Source organism: Nicotiana tabacum, chromosome 4 (genome assembly GCF_000715075.1).
Source record: "Nicotiana tabacum cultivar K326 chromosome 4, ASM71507v2, whole genome shotgun sequence".
NCBI classification, from domain to species: domain Eukaryota; kingdom Viridiplantae; phylum Streptophyta; class Magnoliopsida; order Solanales; family Solanaceae; genus Nicotiana; species Nicotiana tabacum.
The window spans coordinates 90,968,888-90,983,241 of NC_134083.1; positions in this window are offsets into that span (position 1 = coordinate 90,968,888).

Below are 14,354 nucleotides of genomic sequence, written 5' to 3' on the forward strand. Positions count from 1 at the left end.
AACAAGACGATGACATGTGTCTCTCCGTTTAAATGAGGGGTATATTTAAACCCAAAGTATAATTGTAGGGGTATAGATAACCCAATAGTATAACGAGGAGTATTCTTAGACTATTTTTGAAAGTATAGAAGTATATTTGGTCATTTGCCGTAAATTAAAAGAGGACAAAATTACTCAATTCTGAATAGTACAAGCACATTTGATCCATTTCCCTAGATTTTTTATATCCAAATACAAAGTTAAAAGAGACTGTACCCTCTTCTAGTTCTCTATTCAGATAATATAATATGGATAAGCTACGGGGATGTCCTGCCAACGAAACATTTTAACGAGGTAATGGTTATGGTTATCGACAGTCACTATAATAATTCACATGATCACATCCAAATATTGCTTTATCCAGTAATTATAAATGGGATTCCCCAAATTACAAGTCATTACTTCTTAACAAAACTGAAAAAGAAAAAGAAAAATGACTATGAAACTTTGAATTAAGACGCATATCCAGAATTTAAAGGAGATGAGGTTTGGGTGCCAAATTTTGGAAGTATCTTACAAAAATCTATCCTGTTAACTATTATTAATACTTATTTGTCACCTATAATGGCACTTTGAGCAAATGGAAGAGAATGTGTAATTTATAAAAGCAGAAGACGTGGCAACTCTTTTTCTTTTTGTTCATCTTTTTCCTTCTATTTTTTTTCGTTTTCTCTGTTATATCCAAATTATATTATAATGATCTGAAATGGCTATAGATCGATTTTATATAAAATAACGAATATTCTAGTTGTACGCTCTTTCTCTACATTTTTTTTAATCGTATCTTTACTTCTCTAGATCAACAATTTTTATCACATTTATCTCTTCACGTTTTACCTATTGAGCGGTAGTAAGTGTCCCGACCACGATTTTCAAAAAAATAAAAATTTATCTTTTCACTTTTTCAAAAAACAAAAATTTACTCGGGAGACAGGAAGGGTAAGAACGGATTGGATATTTTGGTGGATAGGGAACTCCGAGAGTCAGTGGTTGATCTCGTCCAAGTTCACACCTCAATTCGAGGTTATGAAAATGGTCGATGCAATAATAATACCCAACAAGAGTCGGGGTCGAATTCCACAGAGAGGTATATGTATGGGAGTTAGTAGTATCTATTGTAGCGTGTGAGTTTGTATATCTAAATTTGCACTTCCACAAAATTGGGTTGTTTTAAAGTTTAAATTAAACTATGATTGCAATTTACGAAATAAAACTAGAAAATTATTTTTGTTGTTTTTCAAATGTTATAAAAAGACCTAGGGCTATGACCTTCACCTAGGTGTTTGCCTAATGGGATATAAACTTTAAAACTTGTTTTATTGGTCAGGGTGTATTATAGCTATCAACACTCAATTACTCACTCAATACCTCTCGGTCAGAGAGTGATTTTGCCCAATTTGGCTTTCTCAAGTCCAAATGGGTATTGAACAAAACGGTTGATAAAAAGTTCAAGTCGGGTTGTTACTATCTCTAAGTTCAACCCTTAATTGGGATTGTCAATCTCTCAATTGACTCAATTCCTTGTTAGCCAAGTTTTCCTAGACTAAGTCTCTCTTTCTCAAGTATAGACTAAGTCAAATAGGCATGAACTAATGTTTGCAACCATTAATTCCATAAATAAAAATGAGAACAAGGCTAAATAATAAACACCCAACCATAAACAAGCATTAAATTAAACACCCATTAAATTTACACACTAGGGTTGGATTACAACCCTAGTGAAAATCTAGCTACTCATGCTTGAAATGGAAGAAAAAGAAGAAGAAATGATAATTAAACTCATATTGCTAATTAAAATGATAAAATCTATGTTCAAATAGCTCAAAATATGAAAAACTACTAAAAAGAGTAAAAGGAAACGGCTACTGTAGCAGCTGATGTCAAAAGTTAACCTAAAAATGTGAAACTTGTCTATTTATACAGGGCTGGAAATTTCAGATAAAAATGCCCTTTCGGATATTCTGCGGCCGCACAATTCCATGTGTGGTCCGCACTTTTCTTCAGCTTGACAGGATTGAAAAACTGCGACCGCATAATTCTGAAACGCGGTCGAAATGCACTCCTTCTACGGTTCGCAGAATTGTGACTGCGGCCGCACCTTGCTCTTCTACGGTCCGCATAATTGTATCTGCGGCCGCATATCTCTTCTTCTGCGGCCGCACAATTGTTGTGCGGTCCGCACTTCTGGGAGACTTGGAATGCATCTTCTTTGAACTTTGCTTCTGGCTCAGCTTTTGCGACCGCACAATTCATGTGCGGACCGCACTTTGCACCAATCTCTGATGAAATTTCCTTTATAACCTGCGGTCGCAGATGAAATTCTGCGGTCCGCACTTCTGAGTTTCTGTGCCTTTTATATCTTTAAGTTCAGATTACTCCTTTTTGAGTTGGATTTCATCTCGGGAGTTCATCTTCCAATATTCCTGCAATTAAGCACATTTCATTAGTTTTCGGAAACACAATTAAACGCTTTTGGATTAAAACAAAAGCTAAAAGGCACTAATAAATAGTCAAAATCTCCACTTATCAGTGATAGAGGTTAGGCGGGTGAATGATAGATTAATGATTATTAAGCTAGTAGTCTGAGGGATCACCCTAAATATCATTAGCGCTTACGCGACCAAGTGGACTTGGATGAGGAGGTTAAGAGGCGCTTCTGGGAGGGGTTGGATGCGGTGGTGCATGGTATATTCTGCCTACAGAGAAGTTATTTATATGAGGGGATTTAAATGGATATATTGGGTTGTCTACTGGTGGGTATGACAAGGTGCATGACGGCTTCGGTTTTGGGGATAGGAACAAAGGAAGTATTTCATTGTTGGATTTCGCTAGAGCTTTTGAGTTGGTGATGGCGAACTCTAGTTTTCCAAAGAGGGAGGAGCATGTGATTACTTTCTGAAGTACGGTGGATAAGAACCAGATTGATTAACTTCTCCTCAGGAGGAGCGATAGAGGGTTGTGCGAGGACTGCAAAGTTATCCCGAGCGAGACCCTAGCATCACAACATAGGCTCTTGGTGATGAACGTCGGTATCATGATAAAAAGTAATAGTAGGTTTGTACATGGTCAACCGAAGATCAGGTGGGGAGCCTTAACGAAGGATAAAGCTCAGGATTTGGAGGGGAGGTTAGGCTTTGGGAGCCTAAAGGAGTAGTGGAGACGCTAGCAATATGTGGACAATGACGGCGAATTGTATAAGAAAGGCGGCGAGAGAGGTGTTAGGGGTCTCGAAGGGTTACCCAGGTAGGCACCGAGGCAACTGGTGATGGAATGACGTGATAGGCCAAACGTTTGCTCTCTTTAACCTATTATTTGCTCTCTTTTACTTGCGTATGAAATATGCTTTGCTTGCAGGAATTGTTAAAAATGAGCTAAAGGAATCAAAATCAACTCACAAAGGAGTTGAAAGTTGAACAAAAACCAAGGCTGGGCAAAGAGGTCTGAAGTGCGGACCACACAAATATTGTGCGGCCGCGAAAGCCATGATGCGGCCGTAATCATAATTATGCGGTTCGCAAGAAGGAGATTCAGAGAGTGTGATTTTGGGCTAAATGATGAGCGCGGACCGCACCAGAAATGTGCGGCCGCGAAAGTCTATGTGCGGCCGCAATTGAAATTACGCGGACCGCGATGACTGAGATTCAGAGAGCTGACAACTTGAGCAAAAGAGAGAAGTGTGGACCGCACCAGAATTGTGCGGTCGCGGAAGTTCCTTGTGCGGCCGCGATCGAAATTATGCAGTCCGCAAGATGAAGAATCAGAGAGTTGATTTCAAGACAAACTCAATCAAGTACGGACCGCATCACTTTTATACGGCCGCATAATCTGGAGCGCGGCCGCACTTAGAATTATGCGGTCCGTAAAAGTTCAGCTCAACCCAGATCCAAAAGAGAAGAACGCGCACCGCATCAGAATTATGCAGCGTGAAATCAAGAGTGCGGCCGCACTCAGAATTACGCGGTAGCACAACCTCCGCAGGGGTATTTTTGTCAGATATTTTCAGCTTAGTATAAATAGAAGTTTTTGTCATTTTTAAGTGATGTTATATTTTGTATGAGCACCTGAGACGACTGACTTTTTTGTTTTCGGAAATTTTGTACTAGATTCACTTCTTAACATTAGATTTTCATTCCACAAATTAATATTATGGATTTTATCTTCATTTCATCTTTACTTTCTGTTATTTCCATGAGGTTAAACCCATTGTGACCCAACCCTAGTGTGGATATTTAATGGGTATTTGATTTTAGGGCTTGAATGTGAATGGGTTAGTGATATTTAGCCTAGTTCTTGCTAGAACTCAAGAATTAATGGTTGCAAACATTGATTCATGCCTTTATGACTTAGTCTCTACTTGAGAAAGAGGGACTAAGTCTAGGAAAACTAGGTTAACAAGGAATTGGGGTGAACTCAAGAAATTGATAGCCCCAATTAAAGGGTTAAACATAGAGATAGTAATACCCAACTTGAGCTAATATCACTTGATTTGCATGAATACCTATTTGGACTTGAGAAAGCCAAATTTGGCAAAGTCACTCAAACTACCAAGAGGTATAGAGTGAGTACCCTGGTGTGATAGCTATATTACAATCCCAACTAATCAAGCTTGCCCTAGATTTTGCTACCCGTTAGATATCCACCTAGGTAGAAGTCACTACCCTAGTCTCTTTAAACATTTGAAAAACAACAACAAAAATATTGTCCTTAGTTTCAATTATTGCAATATTTAGAGTAAAGTTAGAAATAGAAATCAAATCCAAACTTGTGCAAGTGTAATTAGATTCAAAACTCGCATCGAGCTTAGATATGAACCTGATTCCAAACATTAACTCCTTGTGGATTCGATCCCGACCTAGTTGGGTTAAAACTGCATCGACCACCCTCGCTACTCAATAATAGTGTAGGCTTGGACTCGATCAATTTTTGGCGTCGTTGCCGGGGAGTTAAATAGATTTATCTATATATCTAGGTATTTGTGTGTTTTGTCTTTCTTTCCTTCCGAGTCACTAATTTTGTTTGTGAATTGCTTTTAGGTACAAAATGGCCCTTAACAACGAGCCCCTCAGAAATTTACCATTGGGGGAGGAGGTAGATGATGATCAAGTGGACGAGGTTCATCCTGAGCCTCAAGTAAACATGCGAGGCCGACCGCCTCAAGATAATGTCCCAAACCCTCCCCCACCTCCACCAAGAGCAGCGCACCGGGTGTTGCCAAATGAGAGCTATGCAAGTGCAATCGTTCCGCCCCGGATTAGGGCGGACAACTTCCAAATTACCAACGTGATTCTTACACTGCTTGAGCAGCGGGGTTTCTTCACCGGAGCTCCACACCAAAATTCCTACAAGCATCGTAAGGGTTTTGTCGATAGTTGTTGGGGAGCAAGAAAACAAATGTCACCGAGGATGCACTGCTGTTAAGGCTGTCTCCCTTTTCTCTATGGGGAAAGGCTTTGGACTGGTTAGAGAGATTGCCCAATCATTCCATCCACACTTGGGATGAGTTGGCCAAGAAGTTCATTGCAAAATTCTTCTCTCCGGGGCACATGGCTACACTAAGGGATGAAATTTTAGCTTTCAAGCAAGAGCCCAATGATCCATTGCACGAGATTTGGGAAAGATATCGCACCATGGTCAAAGAATGCCCGAACAATGATATGGCCGAGGCCTTGATTCAACGGACCTTCTATAGGGGGATCATGTGATGACCCAAAATGTCATCTTTAAATTTAATAATTAATTTTGTATTCTAAGACCTCGAAAAGCACTATTTATCATTCCTCGACTTTCATACGCAGTCCGTAAAATTTTTCGGAAAGTTTTCAGGTGAACAATGAATTAAAATGTGAATTAGAGCTTTAAAACTCTACTGAGTAGATTTTGGTCAACATTTTGATAAAACGGACTCGGATAAGTGTTTTGATAGTTCCGATAGGTCCGTATCATGATTTAGGACTTAGGCGTATGCCCGGAATCAAATTCCGAGGTCCCTAGCCCGAGATATGGAATTTTGATAAAAAAATTAAAAGTTTAAGTTCAAAGAGTGACCGGAGTCAAATTATGTTCAAACGACCCCAGAATAAATTTTTGATGATTCCAACAGCTTCGTATGATAATTTTGGACTTAGGAGCATGATCAGAATTTTATTTGGAAGTCCGTAGTGGAATTAGATTTGAAATGCCAAAAGTTGAAATTTTGGGAAGTTTGACCGGGGGGTTGACTTTTTGATATCGAGGTCGGAATCCGATTCTAGAAATTTAAATAGGTCTGTTATTTCATTTATGACTTGTGCGAAAAATTTGAAGTCATTCCGAATTGATTTGATGTGTTTCGGCACAAGACATAGAATTTGAAAGTTCAAAGTTCATAGATTTTGATTTGAAGTGCGATTCATCGTTTTGATATTGTTTGGTGTGGTTTGAAGCCTCGACTAAGTTCGTATTGTATTTTGAGATATGTTGGAATAATTGATTAAGGTCCCGAGGGTCTCGGGTGGATTTCGGAAGGTAAACGGAATGGATTTCGGACAAAGAGGGTTGCTGGAAATTTGCAGAAAATTCGGCAGAACGTTTTGGTGCGTGGAGCCAAATTTGGAAGCTTATATCTCGCAATTCATAAGAAATCGGAAAAGTTTCAAAATATGAAAGTTGTAGTCATTTGATTCTAGTTTCCAGAAAGTTAAACCATTCATCATTTGGACATTTGTACATAAAGTTATGATCGGTTGAAGGAAGGCCGGTAGAGTAGTTTTTAGTAGACTTTTAGTGACGAAAAATGAACTATTAGTGACGGATTGGCAGAAACCTAAGGACCAAAAATGGTCATTTCATTCATTTCGTTTTGGATTTTTGGAGCACGGTTCTTGAGCGATTTTTGGGCGATTTTCACGGAAAAATATTGGGGTAAGTATTCCTTATCCTATATTGATTATATTTCATGATTCCATACTCATTTACATCATGAATCCGTGAATTTATGGAAGAAAAATCAAGATTTTTGCAAAATCTTCCAAAAACGAAAATTTAAGATTTGGAGGTCGAGTTGTTATCGGAATTTTATAAAAATAGGTATGGGTGGACTCGTAATTGAATGGGTTGTCAGATTTTGTAAGTTTTGTCGGATTCCGAGATGTGGGCCCCACGGGCAAATTTTGAGCTAATTTCGGATTTTATTGAAAATGTAATATTTTCTTATGAAATTGATTACTATAATTTTTGTTGACTGTATCAAATTAATTATGACTAGATATGGAACTTGATTTCTTTTATTTTGTGCATTATTTGAAGGTTGATTTTCTTTAAATTAAATATTATTAATATGAAGTATTTGACATTTTTAAAGTTGATATTGAAGCAACGTATTAAAGATTTTAAAATATTATTTTCCTGAATTATTTACTCCTGAATATTTTTGTAAGATTTTCGTACTCATTGTGATGGAGCAGTGAGCTCTTTATTGTGGAAAAATATTATAGTTGAATTATTTTGACATGAGCCGTGAGCTCTTTATTGTGAAAAAATATTATTGTTAAGTTATTTTGATATGAGTCGTGAGATCTTTATTGTGGAACAATATTGTTGATGAATTATTTTGGCAAGTTAAATTATTTGAGCACCTGAGGTGCAAATTGTGATATATTGTGATATTGATACGCATGCGGTGCTATAAGGTCTGGGTATTGAAACGCATACGGTGAGATAAGGGTGGCTTGATACGCGTGGCTTGTAGGGGGAACTACTAGAAGTCATGCGGTGTGATAAGGATGGCTAAAGCGCGGGATGCTATTTCGGGAAAAATATTTTCTTTCAAATAAATTGTGAAGGCTCCCGCGGTGAGATAAGGAAATGAGATATTGTGAATTTTTTTATGATTTGGGACTATGAGGCGGTACCTCGGGAGTGCCCTTGTTGATATTGATTTATGACCGCAGTTGCCTTTGATTATTGTGTGATTTTCGTAAAGTTAAAAAGAATTCTGTTTTGTTTCCACGAGGTATTTATTTGCCATTATTTGATGTAATTAAATGTGACATACTACTTGATTCATTTCCATTGTCATTTTATCTTATAATATTGTTTAAACATTTTACCATGCCATTATTTATTCTCTAGTAGGGCCTGACCTGGCCTCGTCACTACTCTACCGAGGTTAGGCTTGGCACTTACTGGGTATCGCTGTGGTGTACTCATAATACGCTTCTGCACATCTTTTTGTGAAGATCCAGGTACATCTTATCAGACCACGCATCAGAAAACTAGCTGTACGAGGAGACTTCGAGGTATATCTGTCAACGCCCGCAGACTCCGGAGTCCCCTTCTATTCTTGTTATGTTGCTTTCTTATTTTCTTTAGACTCTGTTATATAGAGACAACGAGGATAAATTCTTAGAAACTTGTGACTTATTTCTACCGAGTTTTGGGAGTTGAAATTGTTTGAATTATAGTTTATTTATTTCAGATATTTATTATTATTCCGCATTGATAGGCTTACCTAGTCTTAGAGACTAGGTGCCATCACGACATCCTACGGAGGGAATTTGGGGTCGTGACAAGTTGGTATCTGAGCTCTAGGCTCATAGGTGTTATGAGTCACAAGCAGGTTTAGTAGAGTTTTGTGGATCGGTACGGAGACGTCTATACTTATCTTCGGTAGGCTATGGAACTGTTAGGAAAATATTCACTTCTTTGATTCCTTATCGTGCGGCATTGATTTAGCTTAAAACATATATCCCATATTCCTTTGTATCCACTCGTGTATGACATTGCGCACTCGGTATCAGTTGTACGTCGATGGTTCGTGATGCCGTAGATGGACTACGAGGGAGCTAGAGATGCTCAAACATTGCCTTAATGTGTGTTTCCGACTGAAGATGCGGGCATATTGAGAGATCACCTAGTGAATCATGTGCGGGGTGCAACGGATATTGGCGTCTAGTTGATTTATACGAGCTGTGAAGGTTATTATTGTGGATCATCGGACGTTGTGACCTATGACTTCACGCCGTCCACTATCAATGGGTGGATTGCGGGGTCATGTATTATATCAGTTTTGGCCTGAAATGTATATATGTGGTACTGAAAGGTTCCCTAAACTTTACACATGTTTACGGCCTGAGATTTTATAGAGGATAAGGTTGGGACTTGCGGTATGTCTGCCTCCTTAATAATCCTATACTTCAGTACCAAAGGAGTTATAGAAACAACTCTAAATTTACAGAAGGTCTACTCAGCGTGGACGTCACGGTTGCGGATTTTGGGGTGCTTTGGAGAAAGTGCAGTTGTTGATGAGATTCTGGACTATGTGGTTCGTGCCAAGATTTGTCTCTATGGAGCTCTACTTTTGTGATCGTTTTGTATAAATAGGGGTAAAGGTTACCCCAAGGAAGAATCGAAGAGTATGTTAAGAAATGGGTCAACTCAACAGTGTTGAGTCAGCATAACAAAAGAAGAAATTTGCCTTGGGAGAGATAATTCTCCACCGGTGTTCGTGGCAAGCCTATGAAGAGGGCAGACCAGCCAATGCAACACCGCCCACTTGGCTCAGTTCTCAGAAATGCTTTTGAAAGAGTTTGTTTTCTGGACTCTCCGTAATGCGTGGCGCATAGGGTTTGAACGGTTGCGTCATGTCACCATTGACGATGTCAGAATATGCCATCAAGTTCAATAAGTTAGCCCGTCATACTCCTACTTTGATTCCTACAGCTAGAGGGCGAGTCCATAGACTCATTAAAGGACTCAATTATGATCGTAAAATTTTGTACAACTCGGGAGCTGCAAGCTGATAGTTCATTTCTGCTAGTTTTACAAATTACCAAGATATTAGAATGTGTTCGGGGTGAGGAAAAAAGGAAACTAAGGAGACCAAGACATCTCGAGGTTCTGGGGGATTCAGTGGATTCTACTATGCAAGTATAAATCATTATGGAGGGGGCTCGGGCAGTCGGACAGCCCAGTTCGCACATCGGATTATTCGGGGTGCTCCAGTATGAGCAGCCTAACCCGCAAAAGGGTTGTTATGAATACGGTGATACTAGGCACATCATGAGAAAATTGTCCCAAACTTGGGAGAGACTTATTTCATCAAAGCACTCAAGCTACGTGCCTCATTGCAGTTACTACACCACCCACACGACCAGTTAGGAGTGGAGGATAGACGGGTAGAAGGCGTCCTAGAGGTGGAGACCCAGCCGTTGATATATTTGTTTTACGGTATGGCGGAGGTCGCTACATAAGATGGTGTCGTTACAGGTACGACCTCGATTTAATATAAATGAATAATTTTCTTAACTTGTTTCGGTTCTCAGTATCGAAACGAGTCCTCCTATTGTGCTCCACTTATGAGTGAGCTTCATAATTCTATAATCTACTTATGTGTTTACCCCTGTTGGGATATTTTATGGAGATAACTACGCCTATCATTTCGTGTTGGTCACTAATAAGAGCTGCGAGGCTAAATGTGGCTTTCTGTTACTCATTTCGGTAAATTTTGATGTAAATTCCGAATAAATAATTGCAAATTGCGAATTATATGCCCTACCGGTGTGGGGTTCATTATGTGTTGTGATTTGGTGTAACCGAAATTATTTAAAAGGAAAAAATGGAAATTTTCAATTGGCACGATGTGCATATTACTTGTGATTCAGAACTGAGGATGAGATCCTCATATTTTTATATAAATTGATATGTTTAAATCGGGCTACGAGCTTCGGTGGAAGTTATATAAGGACGAGATCCTTGTGAGGAAAATTTTTGTGTTTAAGTTATCCCTTGTGAAATTAAATTTGTACTATAGTACTAATAGGGAGTCATGCCTGTTCGGCTTATTTGAAAATTCTTTTATGAAATTTTCTGTGCATAGTTGTCAAATTCGTGTTGTAATTATTAATTTTTAACCTACGAGGTAGGTGCCCGCCTAGGTGGCGTTAAATGTGACTCGTTAATTCGGGTAAATAATTATGAGGTCTTCATGCCTCGCATCCAGTTATCAGTATTGTGAAGGTTTGCAATGATATTTTTGTTAACATGAGGTTAAATGACGATTCTGTAATTGATTATGAACAACTATTAAGACCAAATTGATCCAAGAGGGTGCCCCATTTATAGGGTCAGCCGAGTGTGAGTTGAGCTTTCAGAAGCTCAAGATCACTTTGACTCCCACACAAACATTGGTATTACTTACATGTTCAAGGTCTTATACTGTGTATTGTGACGCGTCACATATTGGTCTCGTCGCGACGTTGATGCAAGACGGTAGGGTGATTGCCTACGCGTCCAGACAGTTAAAGGTACATGAGAAAAACAATTTCGGTCCACGGCCTTAAGTTAGCAGTTATTGTTCGTGCCTTGAAGAATTTGGCGACATTATTTGTTCGGTGTCCATTGTGAGGTCTACACCGATCACCGATGTCTACAACATCTGTTTAAACAGAAGGATCTTAATTTTACGGCAGCGGAGATAGTTGGAGTTGCTTAAGGATTATGATACCACCATTCTCTATCATCCTGAGAAGGCCAATATAGTGGCCGATGCCTTGAGTCGTAAGGCGGAGAGTTTGGGCAGCTTACCATATTTACCGGTAGCAGAGAGGCCTCTGGCCTTGGATATTCAGGCCTTGGCCATCCAGTTTGTCAGATTGGATGTTTCCGAGCCGAGTCGAGTTGTGGCTTGTGTGGTTTCTCAGTCTTCTCTCTATGATCGTATCAGGGAGCGTCAGTATGATGACCCCCATTTGCTTGTCCTTAAGTATACAGTTCAGCACGGTGATGCCACAGAAGTCTCAATTGGAGATGACGGTGTATTATGGATGCAGGGCAGGCTATGTATGCCTAATGTAGATGGTTTTCGTGAATTGATTCTTCAGGAGGCTCACAGTTCGCGGTACTTCATACATTCGGGTGCTGTGAAGATGTAGCAAGACTTGAGGCAACATTATTGGTGGAGGAAGATGAAGAAAGACATAGTGGAGTATGTAGCTCGGTGTCTAAATTGTCAACAAGTGAAATATAAGCATCAACGACCGAGTGGATTGCTTCAGAAGTTAGAGATTCCAGAATGGAAATGGGAGAGGATCACTATGGATTTCGTTGTTGGGCTCCCACGGACTCATAGGATGTTCAATGCAGCTTGGGTGATTATGGATAGATTGACCAAGTCAGCTTATTGCAATCCTATGATGACTACCTACTCTTCCGAGCAGTTGGCTCGAATCTATATTCGTGAGATTATCAGATTTCACGGCGTACCGGTATCTATCATCTCTGACCGGGGTACGCAGTTTAAATCACTGTTCTGGAGGGCAGTACAACGTGAGTTGGGTACTCGGGTAGAGTTGAGTACAATATTTCACCCTCAGACGGACGGGCAGTCGAACGCACTATTCAGATACTGGAGGATATGCTTCATGCGTGTGTGATAGATTTTGGGGGTGCTTGGGATCAGTTCTTACCACTTGCGTAGTTTGCTTACAACAACAGTTTCCAGTCAAGCATTCAGATGGCTCCGTATGAGGCCTTGTATGGTAGGCGGTGCCGGTCCCCAGTGGGTTGGTTCGAACCGGGCAAGGCTAGGCTATTGGGTACATACTTGGTTCAGGATGCCTTGGAAAAGGTTAAGTTGATTCAGGATTAACTTCGTATAGCCCAATCTAGACAGGAGAGTTATGCAAATCGGAAGGTTCGTGATGTTGCATTCATGGTTGGTGAGCGGGTATTGCTCCGGATTTCACCTATGAAGGGTGTGATGAGATTCGGGAAGAAGGGCAATTTGAGCCCTAGGAATATTGGGCCTTTTGAGATTCTTGAGAGAGTTGGAGAGGTGGCTTACAAACTTGCACTACCACCTAGTCTCTCTGCAGTTCATCCGGTATTCCATGTTTCCATGCTTCGAAAATATCACGGCGATCCATCTCATGTGTTAGACTTCAGTTCGGTTCAGTTGGACAAGGATCTATCTTATGTTGAGGAACCAATGGCTATTTTGGATAGGCATGTTCGAAAGCTGAGGTCAAAGAACATTGCTTCCGTGAAGGTTCAGTGGAGGGGTCATCCGGTCGAGGAGGCGACTTGGGAGACCGAGCATGATATGCGCAGCTGTTATCCACACTTATTCACCAGCTTAGGTACTTTTTCTAACTCCGTTCGAGGACGAACGTTTGTTTTAGAGGTGGAGAATGTGATGACCCAAAATGTCATCTTTAAATTTAATAATTAATTTTGTATTCTAAGACCTCGAAAAGCACTATTTATTATTCCTCGACTTGCGTGTGCAGTCCGTAAAATTTTTCGGAAATTTTTCAGATGAAAAATGAATTAAAATGTGAATTAGAGCTTTAAAACTCTACTGAGTAGACTTTGGTCAACATTTTGAGAAAACGGACTTGGATAAGTGTTTTGACAGTTCCAGTAGGTCCATATCATGATTTGGGACTTAGGCGTATGCCCGGAATCAAATTCCGAAGTTCCTAGCCCGAGATATGGAATTTTGATGAAAAATTAAAAGTTTAAGTTCAAATAGTGACGGGATGTCAAATTATGTGCAAACGACCCCCGGAATAGATTTTTGATGATTCCAATAGCTTCGTATGGTGATTTTGGACTTAGGAGCATGATCAAAAATTTATTTGGAAGTCCGTAGTGGAATTAGGCTTGAAATGCCAAAAGTTGAAATTTTAGGAAGTTTGACCAGGGAGTTGACTTTTTGATATCGAGGTCGGAATCCGATTCTGGAAATTTGAATAGGTCTGTTATATCATTTATGACTTGTGTGCAAAATTTGAAGTCATTCCGAATTGATTTGATGTATTTCGGCACAAGATATAGAATTTGAAAGTTCAAAGTTTATAGATTTTTATTTGAGGTGTGATTCGTCGTTTTGATATTGTCTGATGTGGTTTGAAGCCTCGACAAAGTTCGTATTGTATTTTGGGACATGTTGGAATAATTGGTTAAGGTCCCGAGGGTCTCGGGTCGATTTCGGAAGGTAAACGGAATGGATTTCGGACAGAGAGGGTTGCTGGAAATTTGCAGAAATTTCGGCAGTTGTTTTTGGTGCGTGGAGCCAACTTTGGAAGCTTATATCTCGCAATTCATAAGGAATCGAAAAAGTTTCAAAATATAAAAGTTGTAGTCGTTTGATTCTAGTTTCCAGAAAGTTAAACCATTCATCATTTGGATATTAGTACATAAAGTTATGATCGGTTGAAGGAAGGCTGGTAGAGTAATTTCTGGTGGACTTTTAGTGACGAAAAATGGACTTTTAGTGACGGAAAATGGACATTTAGTGACGGATTGGCAGAAACTTAAGGACCAAAAATGGTCAT